This window comes from Ascaphus truei, chromosome 1 (assembly GCF_040206685.1).
Source record: "Ascaphus truei isolate aAscTru1 chromosome 1, aAscTru1.hap1, whole genome shotgun sequence".
Lineage (NCBI taxonomy): Eukaryota > Metazoa > Chordata > Amphibia > Anura > Ascaphidae > Ascaphus > Ascaphus truei.
This window is the reverse complement of record NC_134483.1, coordinates 297,725,241-297,749,954: the sequence shown is the minus strand read 5'-3', so window position 1 is coordinate 297,749,954 and position 24,714 is coordinate 297,725,241.

Genomic DNA, 24,714 nt, shown 5'->3' with positions numbered 1-24,714 from the left:
AAGCAGGGCATTCTGGCAGCCAAGTCGCTTGACCTTTATTAGTGAGCCTGGTTACCCCCTCTCGGAACCACAGACTTAGAAATCGCCAGCTCATATACAGTGCATAAAATATATTTATATATATACCCTTATACACCATTTTAATAAAAAATATCACAAAATTCTTCTAAGTCCCTCGGGAAGAGTGAAAGACGCGCAAGTTCATTTTTAGAGCTCCTAGACCTTCCTATAAGAAGTTAGCCAAAAAGTAGCTTCGAAAAACGCTTAGGTTAAGTTTCAGAGTTGCTTCTAATGTACCAAAGCTGGACTTAGACATAATTTCACTCTCACAACATTATGGCGGTTGGAGACAGTCCGAACCACAAGTACCGGGTCCATGGTTCTGGGCGTATACTGGGGGGACGGGGACGACTCCCATTAACCCCTGACTATACCGGGGATACGCTTATCACAATGCCTTTCTGGTCTGTGCTGAAGCAGGGCATTCTGGCAGCCAAGTGGCTTGACCTTTATTAGTGAGCCTGGTTACCCCCTCTCGGAACCACAGACTTAGAAATCGCCAGCTCATATACAGTGCATAAAATATATTTATATATATACCCTTATACACCATTTTAATAAAAAAAATCACAAAAATTTTTCTAAGTCCCTCGGGAAGAGTGAAAGACGCGCAAGTTCATTTTTAGAGCTCCTAGACCTTCCTATAAGAAGTTAGCCAAAAAGTAGCTTCGAAAAACGCTTAGGGTAAGTTTCAGAGTTGCTTCTAATGTACCAAAGCTGGACTTAGACATAATTTCACTCTCACAACATTATGGCTGGTTGGAGACAGTCCGAACCACAAGTACCGGGTCCATGGTTCTGGGCGTATACTGGGGGGACGGGGACGACTCCCATTAACCCCTGACTATACCGGGGATACGCTTATCACAATGCCTTTCTGGTCTGTGCTGAAGCAGGGCATTCTGGCAGCCAAGTGGCTTGACCTTTATTAGTGAGCCTGGTTACCCCCTCTCGGAACCACAGACTTAGAAATCGCCAGCTCATATACAGTGCATAAAATATATTTATATATATACCCTTATACACCATTTTAATAAAAAAATATCACAAAATTCTTCTAAGTCCCTCGGGAAGAGTGAAAGACGCGCAAGTTCATTTTTAGAGCTCCTAGACCTTCCTATAAGAAGTTAGCCAAAAAGTAGCTTCGAAAAACGCTTAGGTTAAGTTTCAGAGTTGCTTCTAATGTACCAAAGCTGGACTTAGACATAATTTCACTCTCACAACATTATGGCGGTTGGAGACAGTCCGAACCACAAGTACCGGGTCCATGGTTCTGGGCGTATACTGGGGGGACGGGGACGACTCCCATTAACCCCTGACTATACCGGGGATACGCTTATCACAATGCCTTTCTGGTCTGTGCTGAAGCAGGGCATTCTGGCAGCCAAGTGGCTTGACCTTTATTAGTGAGCCTGGTTACCCCCTCTCGGAACCACAGACTTAGAAATCGCCAGCTCATATACAGTGCATAAAATATATTTATATATATACCCTTATACACCATTTTAATAAAAAAAATTACAAAAATTTTTCTAAGTCGCTCGGGAAGAGTGAAAGACGCGCAAGTTCATTTTTAGAGCTCCTAGACCTTCCTATAAGAAGTTAGCCAAAAAGTAGCTTCGAAAAACGCTTAGGGTAAGTTTCAGAGTTGCTTCTAATGTACCAAAGCTGGACTTAGACATAATTTCACTCTCACAACATTATGGCTGGTTGGAGACAGTCCGAACCACAAGTACCGGGTCCATGGTTCTGGGCGTATACTGGGGGGACGGGGACGACTCCCATTAACCCCTGACTATACCGGGGATACGCTTATCACAATGCCTTTCTGGTCTGTGCTGAAGCAGGGCATTCTGGCAGCCAAGTGGCTTGACCTTTATTAGTGAGCCTGGTTACCCCCTCTCGGAACCACAGACTTAGAAATCGCCAGCTCATATACAGTGCATAAAATATATTTATATATATACCCTTATACACCATTTTAATAAAAAATATCACAAAATTCTTCTAAGTCCCTCGGGAAGAGTGAAAGACGCGCACGTTCATTTTCAGAGCTCCTAGACCTTCCTATAAGAAGTTAGCCAAAAAGTAGCTTCGAAAAACGCTTAGGGTAAGTTTCAGAGTTGCTTCTAATGTACCAAAGCTGGACTTAGACATAATTTCACTCTCACAACATTATGGCTGGTTGGAGACAGTCCGAACAACAAGTACCGGGTCCATGGTTCTGGGCGTATACTGGGGGGGACGGGGGGGACTCCCATTAACCCCTGACTATACCGGGGATACGCTTATCACAATGCCTTTCTGGTCTGTGCTGAAGCAGGGCATTCTGGCAGCCAAGTGGCTTGACCTTTATTAGTGAGCCTGCTTACCCCCTCTCGGAACCACAGACTTAGAAATCGCCAGCTCATATACAGTGCATAAAATATATTTATATATATACCCTTATACACCATTTTAATAAAAAATATCACAAAATTCTTCTAAGTCCCTCGGGAAGAGTGAAAGACGCGCACGTTCATTTTCAGAGCTCCTAGACCTTCCTATAAGAAGTTAGCCAAAAAGTAGCTTCGAAAAACGCTTAGGGTAAGTTTCAGAGTTGCTTCTAATGTACCAAAGCTGGACTTAGACATAATTTCACTCTCACAACATTATGGCGGTTGGAGACAGTCCGAACCACAAGTACCGGGTCCTTGGTTCTGGGCGTATACTGGGGGGACGGGGACGACTCCCATTAACCCCTGACTATACCGGGGATACGCTTATCACAATGCCTTTCTGGTCTGTGCTGAAGCAGGGCATTCTGGCAGCCAAGTCGCTTGACCTTTATTAGTGAGCCTGGTTACCCCCTCTCGGAACCACAGACTTAGAAATCGCCAGCTCATATACAGTGCATAAAATATATTTATATATATACCCTTATACACCATTTTAATAAAAAATATCACAAAATTCTTCTAAGTCCCTCGGGAAGAGAGAAAGACGCGCAAGTTCATTTTTAGAGCTCCTAGACCTTCCTATAAGAAGTTAGCCAAAAAGTAGCTTCGAAAAACGCTTAGGTTAAGTTTCAGAGTTGCTTCTAATGTACTAAAGCTGGACTTAGACATAATTTCACTCTCACAACATTATGGCGGTTGGAGACAGTCCGAACCACAAGTACCGGGTCCATGGTTCTGGGCGTATACTGGGGGGACGGGGACGACTCCCATTAACCCCTGACTATACCGGGGATACGCTTATCACAATGCCTTTCTGGTCTGTGCTGAAGCAGGGCATTCTGGCAGCCAAGTGGCTTGACCTTTATTAGTGAGCCTGGTTACCCCCTCTCGGAACCACAGACTTAGAAATCGCCAGCTCATATACAGTGCATAAAATATATTTATATATATACCCTTATACACCATTTTAATAAAAAAAATCACAAAATTTTTTCTAAGTCCCTCGGGAAGAGTGAAAGACGCGCAAGTTCATTTTTAGAGCTCCTAGACCTTCCTATAAGAAGTTAGCCAAAAAGTAGCTTCGAAAAACGCTTAGGGTAAGTTTCAGAGTTGCTTCTAATGTACCAAAGCTGGACTTAGACATAATTTCACTCTCACAACATTATGGCTGGTTGGAGACAGTCCGAACCACAAGTACCGGGTCCATGGTTCTGGGCGTATACTGGGGGGACGGGGACGACTCCCATTAACCCCTGACTATACCGGGGATACGCTTATCACAATGCCTTTCTGGTCTGTGCTGAAGCAGGGCATTCTGGCAGCCAAGTGGCTTGACCTTTATTAGTGAGCCTGGTTACCCCCTCTCGGAACCACAGACTTAGAAATCGCCAGCTCATATACAGTGCATAAAATATATTTATATATATACCCTTATACACCATTTTAATAAAAAATATCACAAAATTCTTCTAAGTCCCTCGGGAAGAGTGAAAGACGCGCAAGTTCATTTTTAGAGCTCCTAGACCTTCCTATAAGAAGTTAGCCAAAAAGTAGCTTCGAAAAACGCTTAGGTTAAGTTTCAGAGTTGCTTCTAATGTACCAAAGCTGGACTTAGACATAATTTCACTCTCACAACATTATGGCGGTTGGAGACAGTCCGAACCACAAGTACCGGGTCCATGGTTCTGGGCGTATACTGGGGGGACGGGGACGACTCCCATTAACCCCTGACTATACCGGGGATACGCTTATCACAATGCCTTTCTGGTCTGTGCTGAAGCAGGGCATTCTGGCAGCCAAGTGGCTTGACCTTTATTAGTGAGCCTGGTTACCCCCTCTCGGAACCACAGACTTAGAAATCGCCAGCTCATATACAGTGCATAAAATATATTTATATATATACCCTTATACACCATTTTAATAAAAAAAATCACAAAATGTTTTCTAAGTCCCTCGGGAAGAGTGAAAGACGCGCAAGTTCATTTTTAGAGCTCCTAGACCTTCCTATAAGAAGTTAGCCAAAAAGTAGCTTCGAAAAACGCTTAGGGTAAGTTTCAGAGTTGCTTCTAATGTACCAAAGCTGGACTTAGACATAATTTCACTCTCACAACATTATGGCTGGTTGGAGACAGTCCGAACCACAAGTACCGGGTCCATGGTTCTGGGCGTATACTGGGGGGACGGGGACGACTCCCATTAACCCCTGACTATACCGGGGATACGCTTATCACAATGCCTTTCTGGTCTGTGCTGAAGCAGGGCATTCTGGCAGCCAAGTGGCTTGACCTTTATTAGTGAGCCTGGTTACCCCCTCTCGGAACCACAGACTTAGAAATCGCCAGCTCATATACAGTGCATAAAATATATTTATATATATACCCTTATACACCATTTTAATAAAAAATATCACAAAATTCTTCTAAGTCCCTCGGGAAGAGTGAAAGACGCGCACGTTCATTTTCAGAGCTCCTAGACCTTCCTATAAGAAGTTAGCCAAAAAGTAGCTTCGAAAAACGCTTAGGGTAAGTTTCAGAGTTGCTTCTAATGTACCAAAGCTGGACTTAGACATAATTTCACTCTCACAACATTATGGCTGGTTGGAGACAGTCCGAACAACAAGTACCGGGTCCATGGTTCTGGGCGTATACTGGGGGGGACGGGGACGACTCCCATTAACCCCTGACTATACCGGGGATACGCTTATCACAATGCCTTTCTGGTCTGTGCTGAAGCAGGGCATTCTGGCAGCCAAGTGGCTTGACCTTTATTAGTGAGCCTGGTTACCCCCTCTCGGAACCACAGACTTAGAAATCGCCAGCTCATATAAAGTGCATAAAATATATTTATATATATACCCTTATACACCATTTTAATAAAAAATATCACAAAATTCTTCTAAGTCCCTCGGGAAGAGTGAAAGACGCGCACGTTCATTTTCAGAGCTCCTAGACCTTCCTATAAGAAGTTAGCCAAAAAGTAGCTTCGAAAAACGCTTAGGGTAAGTTTCAGAGTTGCTTCTAATGTACCAAAGCTGGACTTAGACATAATTTCACTCTCACAACATTTTGGCTGGTTGGAGACCGTTCGAACCACAAGTACCGGGTCCATGGTTCTTGCCGTATACTGGGTGGACGGGGACGACTCCCATTAACCCCTGACTATACCGGGGATACGCTTATCACAATGCCTTTCTGGTCTGTGCTGAAGCAGGGCATTCTGGCAGCCAAGTGGCTTGACCTTTATTAGTGAGCCTGCTTACCCCCTCTCGGAACCACAGACTTAGAAATCGCCAGCTCATATACAGTGCATAAAATATATTTATATATATATACCCTTATACACCATTTTAATAAAAAATATCACAAAATTCTTCTAAGTCCCTCGGGAAGAGTGAAAGACGCGCAAGTTCATTTTTAGAGCTCCTAGACCTTCCTATAAGAAGTTAGCCAAAAAGTAGCTTCGAAAAACGCTTAGGTTAAGTTTCAGAGTTGCTTCTAATGTACCAAAGCTGGACTTAGACATAATTTCACTCTCACAACATTATGGCGGTTGGAGACAGTCCGAACCACAAGTACCGGGTCCATGGTTCTGGGCGTATACTGGGGGGACGGGGACGACTCCCATTAACCCCTGACTATACCGGGGATACGCTTATCACAATGCCTTTCTGGTCTGTGCTGAAGCAGGGCATTCTGGCAGCCAAGTGGCTTGACCTTTATTAGTGAGCCTGGTTACCCCCTCTCGGAACCACAGACTTAGAAATCGCCAGCTCATATACAGTGCATAAAATATATTTATATATATACCCTTATACACCATTTTAATAAAAAATATCACAAAATTCTTCTAAGTCCCTCGGGAAGAGTGAAAGACGCGCACGTTCATTTTCAGAGCTCCTAGACCTTCCTATAAGAAGTTAGCCAAAAAGTAGCTTCGAAAAACGCTTAGGGTAAGTTTCAGAGTTGCTTCTAATGTACCAAAGCTGGACTTAGACATAATTTCACTCTCACAACATTATGGCTGGTTGGAGACAGTCCGAACAACAAGTACCGGGTCCATGGTTCTGGGCGTATACTGGGGGGGACGGGGACGACTCCCATTAACCCCTGACTATACCGGGGATACGCTTATCACAATGCCTTTCTGGTCTGTGCTGAAGCAGGGCATTCTGGCAGCCAAGTTGCTTGACCTTTATTAGTGAGCCTGGTTACCCCCTCTCGGAACCACAGACTTAGAAATCGCCAGCTCATATACAGTGCATAAAATATATTTATATATATACCCTTATACACCATTTTAATAAAAAATATCACAAAATTCTTCTAAGTCCCTCGGGAAGAGTGAAAGACGCGCACGTTCATTTTCAGAGCTCCTAGACCTTCCTATAAGAAGTTAGCCAAAAAGTAGCTTCGAAAAACGCTTAGGGTAAGTTTCAGAGTTGCTTCTAATGTACCAAAGCTGGACTTAGACATAATTTCACTCTCACAACATTATGGCTGGTTGGAGACAGTCCGAACAACAAGTACCGGGTCCATGGTTCTGGGCGTATACTGGGGGGGACGGGGACGACTCCCATTAACCCCTGACTATACCGGGGATACGCTTATCACAATGCCTTTCTGGTCTGTGCTGAAGCAGGGCATTCTGGCAGCCAAGTGGCTTGACCTTTATTAGTGAGCCTGGTTACCCCCTCTCGGAACCACAGACTTAGAAATCGCCAGCTCATATACAGTGCATAAAATATATTTATATATATACCCTTATACACCATTTTAATAAAAAATATCACAAAATTCTTCTAAGTCCCTCGGGAAGAGTGAAAGACGCGCACGTTCATTTTCAGAGCTCCTAGACCTTCCTATAAGAAGTTAGCCAAAAAGTAGCTTCGAAAAACGCTTAGGGTAAGTTTCAGAGTTGCTTCTAATGTACCAAAGCTGGACTTAGACATAATTTCACTCTCACAACATTATGGCTGGTTGGAGACAGTCCGAACAACAAGTACCGGGTCCATGGTTCTGGGCGTATACTGGGGGGGACGGGGACGACTCCCATTAACCCCTGACTATACCGGGGATACGCTTATCACAATGCCTTTCTGGTCTGTGCTGAAGCAGGGCATTCTGGCAGCCAAGTGGCTTGACCTTTATTAGTGAGCCTGGTTACCCCCTCTCGGAACCACAGACTTAGAAATCGCCAGCTCATATAAAGTGCATAAAATATATTTATATATATACCCTTATACACCATTTTAATAAAAAATATCACAAAATTCTTCTAAGTCCCTCGGGAAGAGTGAAAGACGCGCACGTTCATTTTCAGAGCTCCTAGACCTTCCTATAAGAAGTTAGCCAAAAAGTAGCTTCGAAAAACGCTTAGGGTAAGTTTCAGAGTTGCTTCTAATGTACCAAAGCTGGACTTAGACATAATTTCACTCTCACAACATTTTGGCTGGTTGGAGACCGTTCGAACCACAAGTACCGGGTCCATGGTTCTTGCCGTATACTGGGTGGACGGGGACGACTCCCATTAACCCCTGACTATACCGGGGATACGCTTATCACAATGCCTTTCTGGTCTGTGCTGAAGCAGGGCATTCTGGCAGCCAAGTGGCTTGACCTTTATTAGTGAGCCTGCTTACCCCCTCTCGGAACCACAGACTTAGAAATCGCCAGCTCATATACAGTGCATAAAATATATTTATATATATATACCCTTATACACCATTTTAATAAAAAATATCACAAAATTCTTCTAAGTCCCTCGGGAAGAGTGAAAGACGCGCAAGTTCATTTTTAGAGCTCCTAGACCTTCCTATAAGAAGTTAGCCAAAAAGTAGCTTCGAAAAACGCTTAGGTTAAGTTTCAGAGTTGCTTCTAATGTACCAAAGCTGGACTTAGACATAATTTCACTCTCACAACATTATGGCGGTTGGAGACAGTCCGAACCACAAGTACCGGGTCCATGGTTCTGGGCGTATACTGGGGGGACGGGGACGACTCCCATTAACCCCTGACTATACCGGGGATACGCTTATCACAATGCCTTTCTGGTCTGTGCTGAAGCAGGGCATTCTGGCAGCCAAGTGGCTTGACCTTTATTAGTGAGCCTGGTTACCCCCTCTCGGAACCACAGACTTAGAAATCGCCAGCTCATATACAGTGCATAAAATATATTTATATATATACCCTTATACACCATTTTAATAAAAAATATCACAAAATTCTTCTAAGTCCCTCGGGAAGAGTGAAAGACGCGCACGTTCATTTTCAGAGCTCCTAGACCTTCCTATAAGAAGTTAGCCAAAAAGTAGCTTCGAAAAACGCTTAGGGTAAGTTTCAGAGTTGCTTCTAATGTACCAAAGCTGGACTTAGACATAATTTCACTCTCACAACATTATGGCTGGTTGGAGACAGTCCGAACCACAAGTACCGGGTCCATGGTTCTGGGCGTATACTGGGGGGACGGGGACGACTCCCATTAACCCCTGACTATACCGGGGATACGCTTATCACAATGCCTTTCTGGTCTGTGCTGAAGCAGGGCATTCTGGCAGCCAAGTGGCTTGACCTTTATTAGTGAGCCTGGTTACCCCCTCTCGGAACCACAGACTTAGAAATCGCCAGCTCATATACAGTGCATAAAATATATTTATATATATACCCTTATACACCATTTTAATAAAAAATATCACAAAATTCTTCTAAGTCCCTCGGGAAGAGTGAAAGACGCGCAAGTTCATTTTTAGAGCTCCTAGACCTTCCTATAAGAAGTTAGCCAAAAAGTAGCTTCGAAAAACGCTTAGGTTAAGTTTCAGAGTTGCTTCTAATGTACCAAAGCTGGACTTAGACATAATTTCACTCTCACAACATTATGGCGGTTGGAGACAGTCCGAACCACAAGTACCGGGTCCATGGTTCTGGGCGTATACTGGGGGGACGGGGACGACTCCCATTAACCCCTGACTATACCGGGGATACGCTTATCACAATGCCTTTCTGGTCTGTGCTGAAGCAGGGCATTCTGGCAGCCAAGTGGCTTGACCTTTATTAGTGAGCCTGGTTACCCCCTCTCGGAACCACAGACTTAGAAATCGCCAGCTCATATACAGTGCATAAAATATATTTATATATATACCCTTATACACCATTTTAATAAAAAAAATCACAAAATTTTTTCTAAGTCCCTCGGGAAGAGTGAAAGACGCGCAAGTTCATTTTTAGAGCTCCTAGACCTTCCTATAAGAAGTTAGCCAAAAAGTAGCTTCGAAAAACGCTTAGGGTAAGTTTCAGAGTTGCTTCTAATGTACCAAAGCTGGACTTAGACATAATTTCACTCTCACAACATTATGGCTGGTTGGAGACAGTCCGAACCACAAGTACCGGGTCCATGGTTCTGGGCGTATACTGGGGGGACGGGGACGACTCCCATTAACCCCTGACTATACCGGGGATACGCTTATCACAATGCCTTTCTGGTCTGTGCTGAAGCAGGGCATTCTGGCAGCCAAGTGGCTTGACCTTTATTAGTGAGCCTGGTTACCCCCTCTCGGAACCACAGACTTAGAAATCGCCAGCTCATATACAGTGCATAAAATATATTTATATATATACCCTTATACACCATTTTAATAAAAAATATCACAAAATTCTTCTAAGTCCCTCGGGAAGAGTGAAAGACGCGCACGTTCATTTTCAGAGCTCCTAGACCTTCCTATAAGAAGTTAGCCAAAAAGTAGCTTCGAAAAACGCTTAGGGTAAGTTTCAGAGTTGCTTCTAATGTACCAAAGCTGGACTTAGACATAATTTCACTCTCACAACATTATGGCTGGTTGGAGACAGTCCGAACAACAAGTACCGGGTCCATGGTTCTGGGCGTATACTGGGGGGGACGGGGACGACTCCCATTAACCCCTGACTATACCGGGGATACGCTTATCACAATGCCTTTCTGGTCTGTGCTGAAGCAGGGCATTCTGGCAGCCAAGTGGCTTGACCTTTATTAGTGAGCCTGGTTACCCCCTCTCGGAACCACAGACTTAGAAATCGCCAGCTCATATACAGTGCATAAAATATATTTATATATATACCCTTATACACCATTTTAATAAAAAATATCACAAAATTCTTCTAAGTCCCTCGGGAAGAGTGAAAGACGCGCACGTTCATTTTCAGAGCTCCTAGACCTTCCTATAAGAAGTTAGCCAAAAAGTAGCTTCGAAAAACGCTTAGGGTAAGTTTCAGAGTTGCTTCTAATGTACCAAAGCTGGACTTAGACATAATTTCACTCTCACAACATTATGGCTGGTTGGAGACAGTCCGAACAACAAGTACCGGGTCCATGGTTCTGGGCGTATACTGGGGGGGACGGGGACGACTCCCATTAACCCCTGACTATACCGGGGATACGCTTATCACAATGCCTTTCTGGTCTGTGCTGAAGCAGGGCATTCTGGCAGCCAAGTGGCTTGACCTTTATTAGTGAGCCTGGTTACCCCCTCTCGGAACCACAGACTTAGAAATCGCCAGCTCATATACAGTGCATAAAATATATTTATATATCTACCCTTATACACCATTTTAATAAAAAATATCACAAAATTCTTCTAAGTCCCTCGGGAAGAGTGAAAGACGCGCACGTTCATTTTCAGAGCTCCTAGACCTTCCTATAAGAAGTTAGCCAAAAAGTAGCTTCGAAAAACGCTTAGGGTAAGTTTCAGAGTTGCTTCTAATGTACCAAAGCTGGACTTAGACATAATTTCACTCTCACAACCTTTTGGCTGGTTGGAGACCGTTCGAACCACAAGTACCGGGTCCATGGTTCTTGCCGTATACTGGGTGGACGGGGACGACTCCCATTAACCCCTGACTATACCGGGGATACGCTTATCACAATGCCTTTCTGGTCTGTGCTGAAGCAGGGCATTCTGGCAGCCAAGTGGCTTGACCTTTATTAGTGAGCCTGCTTACCCCCTCTCGGAACCACAGACTTAGAAATCGCCAGCTCATATACAGTGCATAAAATATATTTATATATATATACCCTTATACACCATTTTAATAAAAAATATCACAAAATTCTTCTAAGTCCCTCGGGAAGAGTGAAAGACGCGCAAGTTCATTTTTAGAGCTCCTAGACCTTCCTATAAGAAGTTAGCCAAAAAGTAGCTTCGAAAAACGCTTAGGTTAAGTTTCAGAGTTGCTTCTAATGTACCAAAGCTGGACTTAGACATAATTTCACTCTCACAACATTATGGCGGTTGGAGACAGTCCGAACCACAAGTACCGGGTCCATGGTTCTGGGCGTATACTGGGGGGACGGGGACGACTCCCATTAACCCCTGACTATACCGGGGATACGCTTATCACAATGCCTTTCTGGTCTGTGCTGAAGCAGGGCATTCTGGCAGCCAAGTGGCTTGACCTTTATTAGTGAGCCTGCTTACCCCCTCTCGGAACCACAGACTTAGAAATCGCCAGCTCATATACAGTGCATAAAATATATTTATATATATACCCTTATACACCATTTTAATAAAAAATATCACAAAATTCTTCTAAGTCCCTCGGGAAGAGTGAAAGACGCGCACGTTCATTTTCAGAGCTCCTAGACCTTCCTATAAGAAGTTAGCCAAAAAGTAGCTTCGAAAAACGCTTAGGGTAAGTTTCAGAGTTGCTTCTAATGTACCAAAGCTGGACTTAGACATAATTTCACTCTCACAACATTATGGCTGGTTGGAGACAGTCCGAACCACAAGTACTGGGTCCATGGTTCTGGGCGTATACTGGGGGGGACGGGGACGACTCCCATTAACCCCTGACTATACCGGGGATACGCTTATCACAATGCCTTTCTGGTCTGTGCTGAAGCAGGGCATTCTGGCAGCCAAGTGGCTTGACCTTTATTAGTGAGCCTGCTTACCCCCTCTCGGAACCACAGACTTAGAAATCGCCAGCTCATATACAGTGCATAAAATATATTTATATATATATACCCTTATACACCATTTTAATAAAAAATATCACAAAATTCTTCTAAGTCACTCGGGAAGAGTGAAAGACGCGCAAGTTCATTTTTAGAGCTCCTAGACCTTCCTATAAGAAGTTAGCCAAAAAGTAGCTTCGAAAAACGCTTAGGTTAAGTTTCAGAGTTGCTTCTAATGTACTAAAGCTGGACTTAGACATAATTTCACTCTCACAACATTATGGCGGTTGGAGACAGTCCGAACCACAAGTACCGGGTCCATGGTTCTGGGCGTATACTGGGGGGACGGGGACGACTCCCATTAACCCCTGACTATACCGGGGATACGCTTATCACAATGCCTTTCTGGTCTGTGCTGAAGCAGGGCATTCTGGCAGCCAAGTCGCTTGACCTTTATTAGTGAGCCTGGTTACCCCCTCTCGGAACCACAGACTTAGAAATCGCCAGCTCATATACAGTGCATAAAATATATTTATATATATACCCTTATACACCATTTTAATAAAAAATATCACAAAATTCTTCTAAGTCCCTCGGGAAGAGTGAAAGACGCGCAAGTTCATTTTTAGAGCTCCTAGACCTTCCTATAAGAAGTTAGCCAAAAAGTAGCTTCGAAAAACGCTTAGGTTAAGTTTCAGAGTTGCTTCTAATGTACTAAAGCTGGACTTAGACATAATTTCACTCTCACAACATTATGGCGGTTGGAGACAGTCCGAACCACAAGTACCGGGTCCATGGTTCTGGGCGTATACTGGGGGGACGGGGACGACTCCCATTAACCCCTGACTATACCGGGGATACGCTTATCACAATGCCTTTCTGGTCTGTGCTGAAGCAGGGCATTCTGGCAGCCAAGTGGCTTGACCTTTATTAGTGAGCCTGGTTACCCCCTCTCGGAACCACAGACTTAGAAATCGCCAGCTCATATACAGTGCATAAAATATATTTATATATATACCCTTATACACCATTTTAATAAAAAAAATCACAAAAATTTTTCTAAGTCCCTCGGGAAGAGTGAAAGACGCGCAAGTTCATTTTTAGAGCTCCTAGACCTTCCTATAAGAAGTTAGCCAAAAAGTAGCTTCGAAAAACGCTTAGGGTAAGTTTCAGAGTTGCTTCTAATGTACCAAAGCTGGACTTAGACATAATTTCACTCTCACAACATTATGGCTGGTTGGAGACAGTCCGAACCACAAGTACCGGGTCCATGGTTCTGGGCGTATACTGGGGGGACGGGGACGACTCCCATTAACCCCTGACTATACCGGGGATACGCTTATCACAATGCCTTTCTGGTCTGTGCTGAAGCAGGGCATTCTGGCAGCCAAGTGGCTTGACCTTTATTAGTGAGCCTGGTTACCCCCTCTCGGAACCACAGACTTAGAAATCGCCAGCTCATATACAGTGCATAAAATATATTTATATATATACCCTTATACACCATTTTAATAAAAAATATCACAAAATTCTTCTAAGTCCCTCGGGAAGAGTGAAAGACGCGCACGTTCATTTTCAGAGCTCCTAGACCTTCCTATAAGAAGTTAGCCAAAAAGTAGCTTCGAAAAACGCTTAGGGTAAGTTTCAGAGTTGCTTCTAATGTACCAAAGCTGGACTTAGACATAATTTCACTCTCACAACATTATGGCTGGTTGGAGACAGTCCGAACAACAAGTACCGGGTCCATGGTTCTGGGCGTATACTGGGGGGGACGGGGACGACTCCCATTAACCCCTGACTATACCGGGGATACGCTTATCACAATGCCTTTCTGGTCTGTGCTGAAGCAGGGCATTCTGGCAGCCAAGTGGCTTGACCTTTATTAGTGAGCCTGGTTACCCCCTCTCGGAACCACAGACTTAGAAATCGCCAGCTCATATAAAGTGCATAAAATATATTTATATATATACCCTTATACACCATTTTAATAAAAAATATCACAAAATTCTTCTAAGTCCCTCGGGAAGAGTGAAAGACGCGCACGTTCATTTTCAGAGCTCCTAGACCTTCCTATAAGAAGTTAGCCAAAAAGTAGCTTCGAAAAACGCTTAGGGTAAGTTTCAGAGTTGCTTCTAATGTACCAAAGCTGGACTTAGACATAATTTCACTCTCACAACATTTTGGCTGGTTGGAGACCGTTCGAACCACAAGTACCGGGTCCATGGTTCTTGCCGTATACTGGGTGGACGGGGACGACTCCCATTAACCCCTGACTATACCGGGGATACGCTTATCACAATGCCTTTCTGGTCTGTGCTGAAGCAGGGCATTCTGGCAGCCAAGTGGCTTGACCTTTATTAGTGAGCCTGGTTACCCCCTCTCGGAACCACAGACTTAGAAATCGCCAGCTCATATACAGTGCATAAAATATATTTATATATATATACCCTTATACACCATTTTAATAAAAAATATCACAAAATTCTTCTAAGTCCCTCGGGAAGAGTGAAAGACGCGCAAGTTCATTTTTAGAGCTCCTAGACCTTCCTATAAGAAGTTAGCCAAAAAGTAGCTTCGAAAAACGCTTAGGTTAAGTTTCAGAGTTGCTTCTAATGTACCAAAGCTGGACTTAGACATAATTTCACTCTCACAACATTATGGCGGTTGGAGACAGTCCGAACCACAAGTACCGGGTCCATGGTTCTGGGCGTATACTGGGGGGACGGGGACGACTCCCATTAACCCCTGACTATACCGGGGATACGCTTATCACAATGCCTTTCTGGTCTGTGCTGAAGCAGGGCATTCTGGCAGCCAAGTGGCTTGACCTTTATTAGTGAGCCTGGTTACCCCCTCTCGGAACCACAGACTTAGAAATCGCCAGCTCATATACAGTGCATAAAATATATTTATATATATACCCTTATACACCATTTTAATAAAAAATATCACAAAATTCTTCTAAGTTCCTCGGGAAGAGTGAAAGATGCGCACGTTCATTTTCAGAGCTCCTAGACCTTCCTATAAGAAGTTAGCCAAAAAGTAGCTTCGAAAAACGCTTAGGGTAAGTTTCAGAGTTGCTTCTAATGTACCAAAGCTGGACTTAGACATAATTTCACTCTCACAACCTTTTGGCTGGTTGGAGACCGTTCGAACCACAAGTACCGGGTCCATGGTTCTTGCCGTATACTGGGTGGACGGGGACGACTCCCATTAACCCCTGACTATACCGGGGATACGCTTATCACAATGCCTTTCTGGTCTGTGCTGAAGCAGGGCATTCTGGCAGCCAAGTGGCTTGACCTTTATTAGTGAGCCTGCTTACCCCCTCTCGGAACCACAGACTTAGAAATCGCCAGCTCATATACAGTGCATAAAATATATTTATATATATATACCCTTATACACCATTTTAATAAAAAATATCACAAAATTCTTCTAAGTCCCTCGGGAAGAGTGAAAGACGCGCAAGTTCATTTTTAGAGCTCCTAGACCTTCCTATAAGAAGTTAGCCAAAAAGTAGCTTCGAAAAACGCTTAGGTTAAGTTTCAGAGTTGCTTCTAATGTACCAAAGCTGGACTTAGACATAATTTCACTCTCACAACATTATGGCGGTTGGAGACAGTCCGAACCACAAGTACCGGGTCCATGGTTCTGGGCGTATACTGGGGGGACGGGGACGACTCCCATTAACCCCTGACTATACCGGGGATACGCTTATCACAATGCCTTTCTGGTCTGTGCTGAAGCAGGGCATTCTGGCAGCCAAGTGGCTTGACCTTTATTAGTGAGCCTGCTTACCCCCTCTCGGAACCACAGACTTAGAAATCGCCAGCTCATATACAGTGCATAAAATATATTTATATATATACCCTTATACACCATTTTAATAAAAAATATCACAAAATTCTTCTAAGTCCCTCGGGAAGAGTGAAAGACGCGCACGTTCATTTTCAGAGCTCCTAGACCTTCCTATAAGAAGTTAGCCAAAAAGTAGCTTCGAAAAACGCTTAGGGTAAGTTTCAGAGTTGCTTCTAATGTACCAAAGCTGGACTTAGACATAATTTCACTCTCACAACATTATGGCTGGTTGGAGACAGTCCGAACCACAAGTACTGGGTCCATGGTTCTGGGCGTATACTGGGGGGGACGGGGACGACTCCCATTAACCCCTGACTATACCGGGGATACGCTTATCACAATGCCTTTCTGGTCTGTGCTGAAGCAGGGCATTCTGGCAGCCAAGTGGCTTGACCTTTATTAGTGAGCCTGCTTACCCCCTCTCGGAACCACAGACTTAGAAATCGCCAGCTCATATACAGTGCATAAAATATATTTATATATATATACCCTTATACACCATTTTAATAAAAAATATCACAAAATTCTTCTAAGTCCCTCGGGAAGAGTGAAAGACGCGCAAGTTCATTTTTAGAGCTCCTAGACCTTCCTATAAGAAGTTAGCCAAAAAGTAGCTTCGAAAAACGCTTAGGTTAAGTTTCAGAGTTGCTTCTAATGTACTAAAGCTGGACTTAGACATAATTTCACTCTCACAACATTATGGCGGTTGGAGACAGTCCGAACCACAAGTACCGGGTCCATGGTTCTGGGCGTATACTGGGGGGACGGGGACGACTCCCATTAACCCCTGACTATACCGGGGATACGCTTATCACAATGCCTTTCTGGTCTGTGCTGAAGCAGGGCATTCTGGCAGCCAAGTCGCTTGACCTTTATTAGTGAGCCTGGTTACCCCCTCTCGGAACCACAGACTTAGAAATCGCCAGCTCATATACAGTGCATAAAATATATTTATATATATACCCTTATACACCATTTTAATAAAAAATATCACAAAATTCTTCTAAGTCCCTCGGGAAGAGTGAAAGACGCGCAAGTTCATTTTTAGAGCTCCTAGACCTTCCTATAAGAAGTTAGCCAAAAAGTAGCTTCGAAAAACGCTTAGGTTAAGTTTCAGAGTTGCTTCTAATGTACTAAAGCTGGACTTAGACATAATTTCACTCTCACAACATTATGGCGGTTGGAGACAGTCCGAACCACAAGTACCGGGTCCATGGTTCTGGGCGTATACTGGGGGGACGGGGACGACTCCCATTAACCCCTGACTATACCGGGGATACGCTTATCACAATGCCTTTCTGGTCTGTGCTGAAGCAGGGCATTCTGGCAGCCAAGTGGCTTGACCTTTATTAGTGAGCCTGGTTACCCCCTCTCGGAACCACAGACTTAGAAATCGCCAGCTCATATACAGTGCATAAAATATATTTATATATATACCCTTATACACCATTTTAATAAAAAAAATCACAAAAATTTTTCTAAGTCCCTCGGGAAGAGTGAAAGACGCGCAAGTTCATTTTTAGAGCTCCTAGACCTTCCTATAAGAAGTTAGCCAAAAAGTAGCTTCGAAAAACGCTTAGGGTAAGTTTCAGAGTTGCTTCTAATGTACCAAAGCTGGACTTAGACATAATTTCACTCTCACAACATTATGGCTGGTTGGAGACAGTCCGAACCACAAGTACCGGGTCCATGGTTCTGGGCGTATACTGGGGGGACGGGGACGACTCCCATTAACCCCTGACTATACCGGGGATACGCTTATCACAATGCCTTTCTGGTCTGTGCTGAAGCAGGGCATTCTGGCAGCCAAGTGGCTTGACCTTTATTAGTGAGCCTGGTTACCCCCTCTCGGAACCACAGACTTAGAAATCGCCAGCTCATATACAGTGCATAAAATATATTTATATATATACCCTTATACACCATTTTAATAAAAAATATCACAAAATTCTTCTAAGTCCCTCGGGAAGAGTGAAAGACGCGCACGTTCATTTTCAGAGCTCCTAGACCTTCCTATAAGAAGTTAGCCAAAAAGTAGCTTCGAAAAACGCTTAGGGTAAGTTTCAGAGTTGCTTCTAATGTACCAAAGCTGGACTTAGACATAATTTCACTCTCACAACATTATGGCTGGTTGGAGACAGTCCGAACAACAAGTACCGGGTCCATGGTTCTGGGCGTATACTGGGGGGGACGGGGACGACTCCCATTAACCCCTGACTATACCGGGGATACGCTTATCACAATGCCTTTCTGGTCTGTGCTGAAGCAGGGCATTCTGGCAGCCAAGTGGCTTGACCTTTATTAGTGAGCCTGGTTACCCCCTCTCGGAACCACAGACTTAGAAATCGCCAGCTCATATAAAGTGCATAAAATATATTTATATATATACCCTTATACACCATTTTAATAAAAAATATCACAAAATTCTTCTAAGTCCCTCGGGAAGAGTGAAAGACGCGCACGTTCATTTTCAGAGCTCCTAGACCTTCCTATAAGAAGTTAGCCAAAAAGTAGCTTCGAAAAACGCTTAGGGTAAGTTTCAGAGTTGCTTCTAATGTACCAAAGCTGGACTTAGACATAATTTCACTCTCACAACATTTTGGCTGGTTGGAGACCGTTCGAACCACAAGTACCGGGTCCATGGTTCTTGCCGTATACTGGGTGGACGGGGACGACTCCCATTAACCCCTGACTATACCGGGGATACGCTTATCACAATGCCTTTCTGGTCTGTGCTGAAGCAGGGCATTCTGGCAGCCAAGTGGCTTGACCTTTATTAGTGAGCCTGCTTACCCCCTCTCGGAACCACAGACTTAGAAATCGCCAGCTCATATACAGTGCATAAAATATATTTATATATATATACCCTTATACACCATTTTAATAAAAAATATCACAAAATTCTTCTAAGTCCCTCGGGAAGAGTGAAAGACGCGCAAGTTCATTTTTAGAGCTCCTAGACCTTCCTATAAGAAGTTAGCCAAAAAGTAGCTTCGAAAAACGCTTAGGTTAAGTTTCAGAGTTGCTTCTAATGTACCAAAGCTGGACTTAGACATAATTTCACTCTCACAACATTATGGCGGTTGGAGACAGTCCGAACCACAAGTACCGGGTCCATGGTTCTGGGCGTATACTGGGGGGACGGGGACGACTCCCATTAACCCCTGACTATACCGGGGATACGCTTATCACAATGCCTTTCTGGTCTGTGCTGAAGCAGGGCATTCTGGCAGCCAAGTGGCTTGACCTTTATTAGTGAGCCTGGTTACCCCCTCTCGGAACCACAGACTTAGAAATCGCCAGCTCATATACAGTGCATAAAATATATTTATATATATACCCTTATACACCATTTTAATAAAAAATATCACAAAATTCTTCTAAGTCCCTCGGGAAGAGTGAAAGACGCGCACGTTCATTTTCAGAGCTCCTAGACCTTCCTATAAGAAGTTAGCCAAAAAGTAGCTTCGAAAAACGCTTAGGGTAAGTTTCAGAGTTGCTTCTAATGTACCAAAGCTGGACTTAGACATAATTTCACTCTCACAACATTATGGCTGGTTGGAGACAGTCCGAACAACAAGTACCGGGTCCATGGTTCTGGGCGTATACTGGGGGGGACGGGGACGACTCCCATTAACCCCTGACTATACCGGGGATACGCTTATCACAATGCCTTTCTGGTCTGTGCTGAAGCAGGGCATTCTGGCAGCCAAGTGGCTTGACCTTTATTAGTGAGCCTGGTTACCCCCTCTCGGAACCACAGACTTAGAAATCGCCAGCTCATATACAGTGCATAAAATATATTTATATATATACCCTTATACACCATTTTAATAAAAAATATCACAAAATTCTTCTAAGTCCCTCGGGAAGAGTGAAAGACGCGCACGTTCATTTTCAGAGCTCCTAGACCTTCCTATAAGAAGTTAGCCAAAAAGTAGCTTCGAAAAACGCTTAGGGTAAGTTTCAGAGTTGCTTCTAATGTACCAAAGCTGGACTTAGACATAATTTCACTCTCACAACATTATGGCTGGTTGGAGACAGTCCGAACAACAAGTACCGGGTCCATGGTTCTGGGCGTATACTGGGGGGGACGGGGACGACTCCCATTAACCCCTGACTATACCGGGGATACGCTTATCACAATGCCTTTCTGGTCTGTGCTGAAGCAGGGCATTCTGGCAGCCAAGTGGCTTGACCTTTATTAGTGAGCCTGGTTACCCCCTCTCGGAACCACAGACTTAGAAATCGCCAGCTCATATACAGTGCATAAAATATATTTATATATATACCCTTATACACCATTTTAATAAAAAATATCACAAAATTCTTCTAAGTCCCTCGGGAAGAGTGAAAGACGCGCACGTTCATTTTCAGAGCTCCTAGACCTTCCTATAAGAAGTTAGCCAAAAAGTAGCTTCGAAAAACGCTTAGGGTAAGTTTCAGAGTTGCTTCTAATGTACCAAAGCTGGACTTAGACATAATTTCACTCTCACAACATTATGGCTGGTTGGAGACAGTCCGAACAACAAGTACCGGGTCCATGGTTCTGGGCGTATACTGGGGGGGACGGGGACGACTCCCATTAACCCCTGACTATACCGGGGATACGCTTATCACAATGCCTTTCTGGTCTGTGCTGAAGCAGGGCATTCTGGCAGCCAAGTGGCTTGACCTTTATTAGTGAGCCTGGTTACCCCCTCTCGGAACCACAGACTTAGAAATCGCCAGCTCATATAAAGTGCATAAAATATATTTATATATATACCCTTATACACCATTTTAATAAAAAATATCACAAAATTCTTCTAAGTCCCTCGGGAAGAGTGAAAGACGCGCACGTTCATTTTCAGAGCTCCTAGACCTTCCTATAAGAAGTTAGCCAAAAAGTAGCTTCGAAAAACGCTTAGGGTAAGTTTCAGAGTTGCTTCTAATGTACCAAAGCTGGACTTAGACATAATTTCACTCTCACAACATTTTGGCTGGTTGGAGACCGTTCGAACCACAAGTACCGGGTCCATGGTTCTTGCCGTATACTGGGTGGACGGGGACGACTCCCATTAACCCCTGACTATACCGGGGATACGCTTATCACAATGCCTTTCTGGTCTGTGCTGAAGCAGGGCATTCTGGCAGCCAAGTGGCTTGACCTTTATTAGTGAGCCTGCTTACCCCCTCTCGGAACCACAGACTTAGAAATCGCCAGCTCATATACAGTGCATAAAATATATTTATATATATATACCCTTATACACCATTTTAATAAAAAATATCACAAAATTCTTCTAAGTCCCTCGGGAAGAGTGAAAGACGCGCAAGTTCATTTTTAGAGCTCCTAGACCTTCCTATAAGAAGTTAGCCAAAAAGTAGCTTCGAAAAACGCTTAGGTTAAGTTTCAGAGTTGCTTCTAATGTACCAAAGCTGGACTTAGACATAATTTCACTCTCACAACATTATGGCGGTTGGAGACAGTCCGAACCACAAGTACCGGGTCCATGGTTCTGGGCGTATACTGGGGGGACGGGGACGACTCCCATTAACCCCTGACTATACCGGGGATACGCTTATCACAATGCCTTTCTGGTCTGTGCTGAAGCAGGGCATTCTGGCAGCCAAGTGGCTTGACCTTTATTAGTGAGCCTGGTTACCCCCTCTCGGAACCACAGACTTAGAAATCGCCAGCTCATATACAGTGCATAAAATATATTTATATATATACCCTTATACACCATTTTAATAAAAAATATCACAAAATTCTTCTAAGTCCCTCGGGAAGAGTGAAAGACGCGCACGTTCATTTTCAGAGCTCCTAGACCTTCCTATAAGAAGTTAGCCAAAAAGTAGCTTCGAAAAACGCTTAGGGTAAGTTTCAGAGTTGCTTCTAATGTACCAAAGCTGGACTTAGACATAATTTCACTCTCACAACATTATGGCTGGTTGGAGACAGTCCGAACCACAAGTACCGGGTCCATGGTTCTGGGCGTATACTGGGGGGACGGGGACGACTCCCATTAACCCCTGACTATACCGGGGATACGCTTATCACAATGCCTTTCTGGTCTGTGCTGAAGCAGGGCATTCTGGCAGCCAAGTGGCTTGACCTTTATTAGTGAGCCTGGTTACCCCCTCTCGGAACCACAGACTTAGAAATCGCCAGCTCATATACAGTGCATAAAATATATTTATATATATACCCTTATACACCATTTTAATAAAAAATATCACAAAATTCTTCTAAGTCCCTCGGGAAGAGTGAAAGACGCGCAAGTTCATTTTTAGAGCTCCTAGACCTTCCTATAAGAAGTTAGCCAAAAAGTAGCTTCGAAAAACGCTTAGGTTAAGTTTCAGAGTTGCTTCTAATGTACCAAAGCTGGACTTAGACATAATTTCACTCTCACAACATTATGGCGGTTGGAGACAGTCCGAACCACAAGTACCGGGTCCATGGTTCTGGGCGTATACTGGGGGGACGGGGACGACTCCCATTAACCCCTGACTATACCGGGGATACGCTTATCACAATGCCTTTCTGGTCTGTGCTGAAGCAGGGCATTCTGGCAGCCAAGTGGCTTGACCTTTATTAGTGAGCCTGGTTACCCCCTCTCGGAACCACAGACTTAGAAATCGCCAGCTCATATACAGTGCATAAAATATATTTATATATATACCCTTATACACCATTTTAATAAAAAAAATCACAAAATTTTTTCTAAGTCCCTCGGGAAGAGTGAAAGACGCGCAAGTTCATTTTTAGAGCTCCTAGACCTTCCTATAAGAAGTTAGCCAAAAAGTAGCTTCGAAAAACGCTTAGGGTAAGTTTCAGAGTTGCTTCTAATGTACCAAAGCTGGACTTAGACATAATTTCACTCTCACAACATTATGGCTGGTTGGAGACAGTCCGAACCACAAGTACCGGGTCCATGGTTCTGGGCGTATACTGGGGGGACGGGGACGACTCCCATTAACCCCTGACTATACCGGGGATACGCTTATCACAATGCCTTTCTGGTCTGTGCTGAAGCAGGGCATTCTGGCAGCCAAGTGGCTTGACCTTTATTAGTGAGCCTGGTTACCCCCTCTCGGAACCACAGACTTAGAAATCGCCAGCTCATATACAGTGCATAAAATATATTTATATATATACCCTTATACACCATTTTAATAAAAAATATCACAAAATTCTTCTAAGTCCCTCGGGAAGAGTGAAAGACGCGCACGTTCATTTTCAGAGCTCCTAGACCTTCCTATAAGAAGTTAGCCAAAAAGTAGCTTCGAAAAACGCTTAGGGTAAGTTTCAGAGTTGCTTCTAATGTACCAAAGCTGGACTTAGACATAATTTCACTCTCACAACATTATGGCTGGTTGGAGACAGTCCGAACAACAAGTACCGGGTCCATGGTTCTGGGCGTATACTGGGGGGGACGGGGACGACTCCCATTAACCCCTGACTATACCGGGGATACGCTTATCACAATGCCTTTCTGGTCTGTGCTGAAGCAGGGCATTCTGGCAGCCAAGTGGCTTGACCTTTATTAGTGAGCCTGGTTACCCCCTCTCGGAACCACAGACTTAGAAATCGCCAGCTCATATACAGTGCATAAAATATATTTATATATATACCCTTATACACCATTTTAATAAAAAATATCACAAAATTCTTCTAAGTCCCTCGGGAAGAGTGAAAGACGCGCACGTTCATTTTCAGAGCTCCTAGACCTTCCTATAAGAAGTTAGCCAAAAAGTAGCTTCGAAAAACGCTTAGGGTAAGTTTCAGAGTTGCTTCTAATGTACCAAAGCTGGACTTAGACATAATTTCACTCTCACAACATTATGGCTGGTTGGAGACAGTCCGAACAACAAGTACCGGGTCCATGGTTCTGGGCGTATACTGGGGGGGACGGGGACGACTCCCATTAACCCCTGACTATACCGGGGATACGCTTATCACAATGCCTTTCTGGTCTGTGCTGAAGCAGGGCATTCTGGCAGCCAAGTGGCTTGACCTTTATTAGTGAGCCTGGTTACCCCCTCTCGGAACCACAGACTTAGAAATCGCCAGCTCATATACAGTGCATAAAATATATTTATATATCTACCCTTATACACCATTTTAATAAAAAATATCACAAAATTCTTCTAAGTCCCTCGGGAAGAGTGAAAGACGCGCACGTTCATTTTCAGAGCTCCTAGACCTTCCTATAAGAAGTTAGCCAAAAAGTAGCTTCGAAAAACGCTTAGGGTAAGTTTCAGAGTTGCTTCTAATGTACCAAAGCTGGACTTAGACATAATTTCACTCTCACAACCTTTTGGCTGGTTGGAGACCGTTCGAACCACAAGTACCGGGTCCATGGTTCTTGCCGTATACTGGGTGGACGGGGACGACTCCCATTAACCCCTGACTATACCGGGGATACGCTTATCACAATGCCTTTCT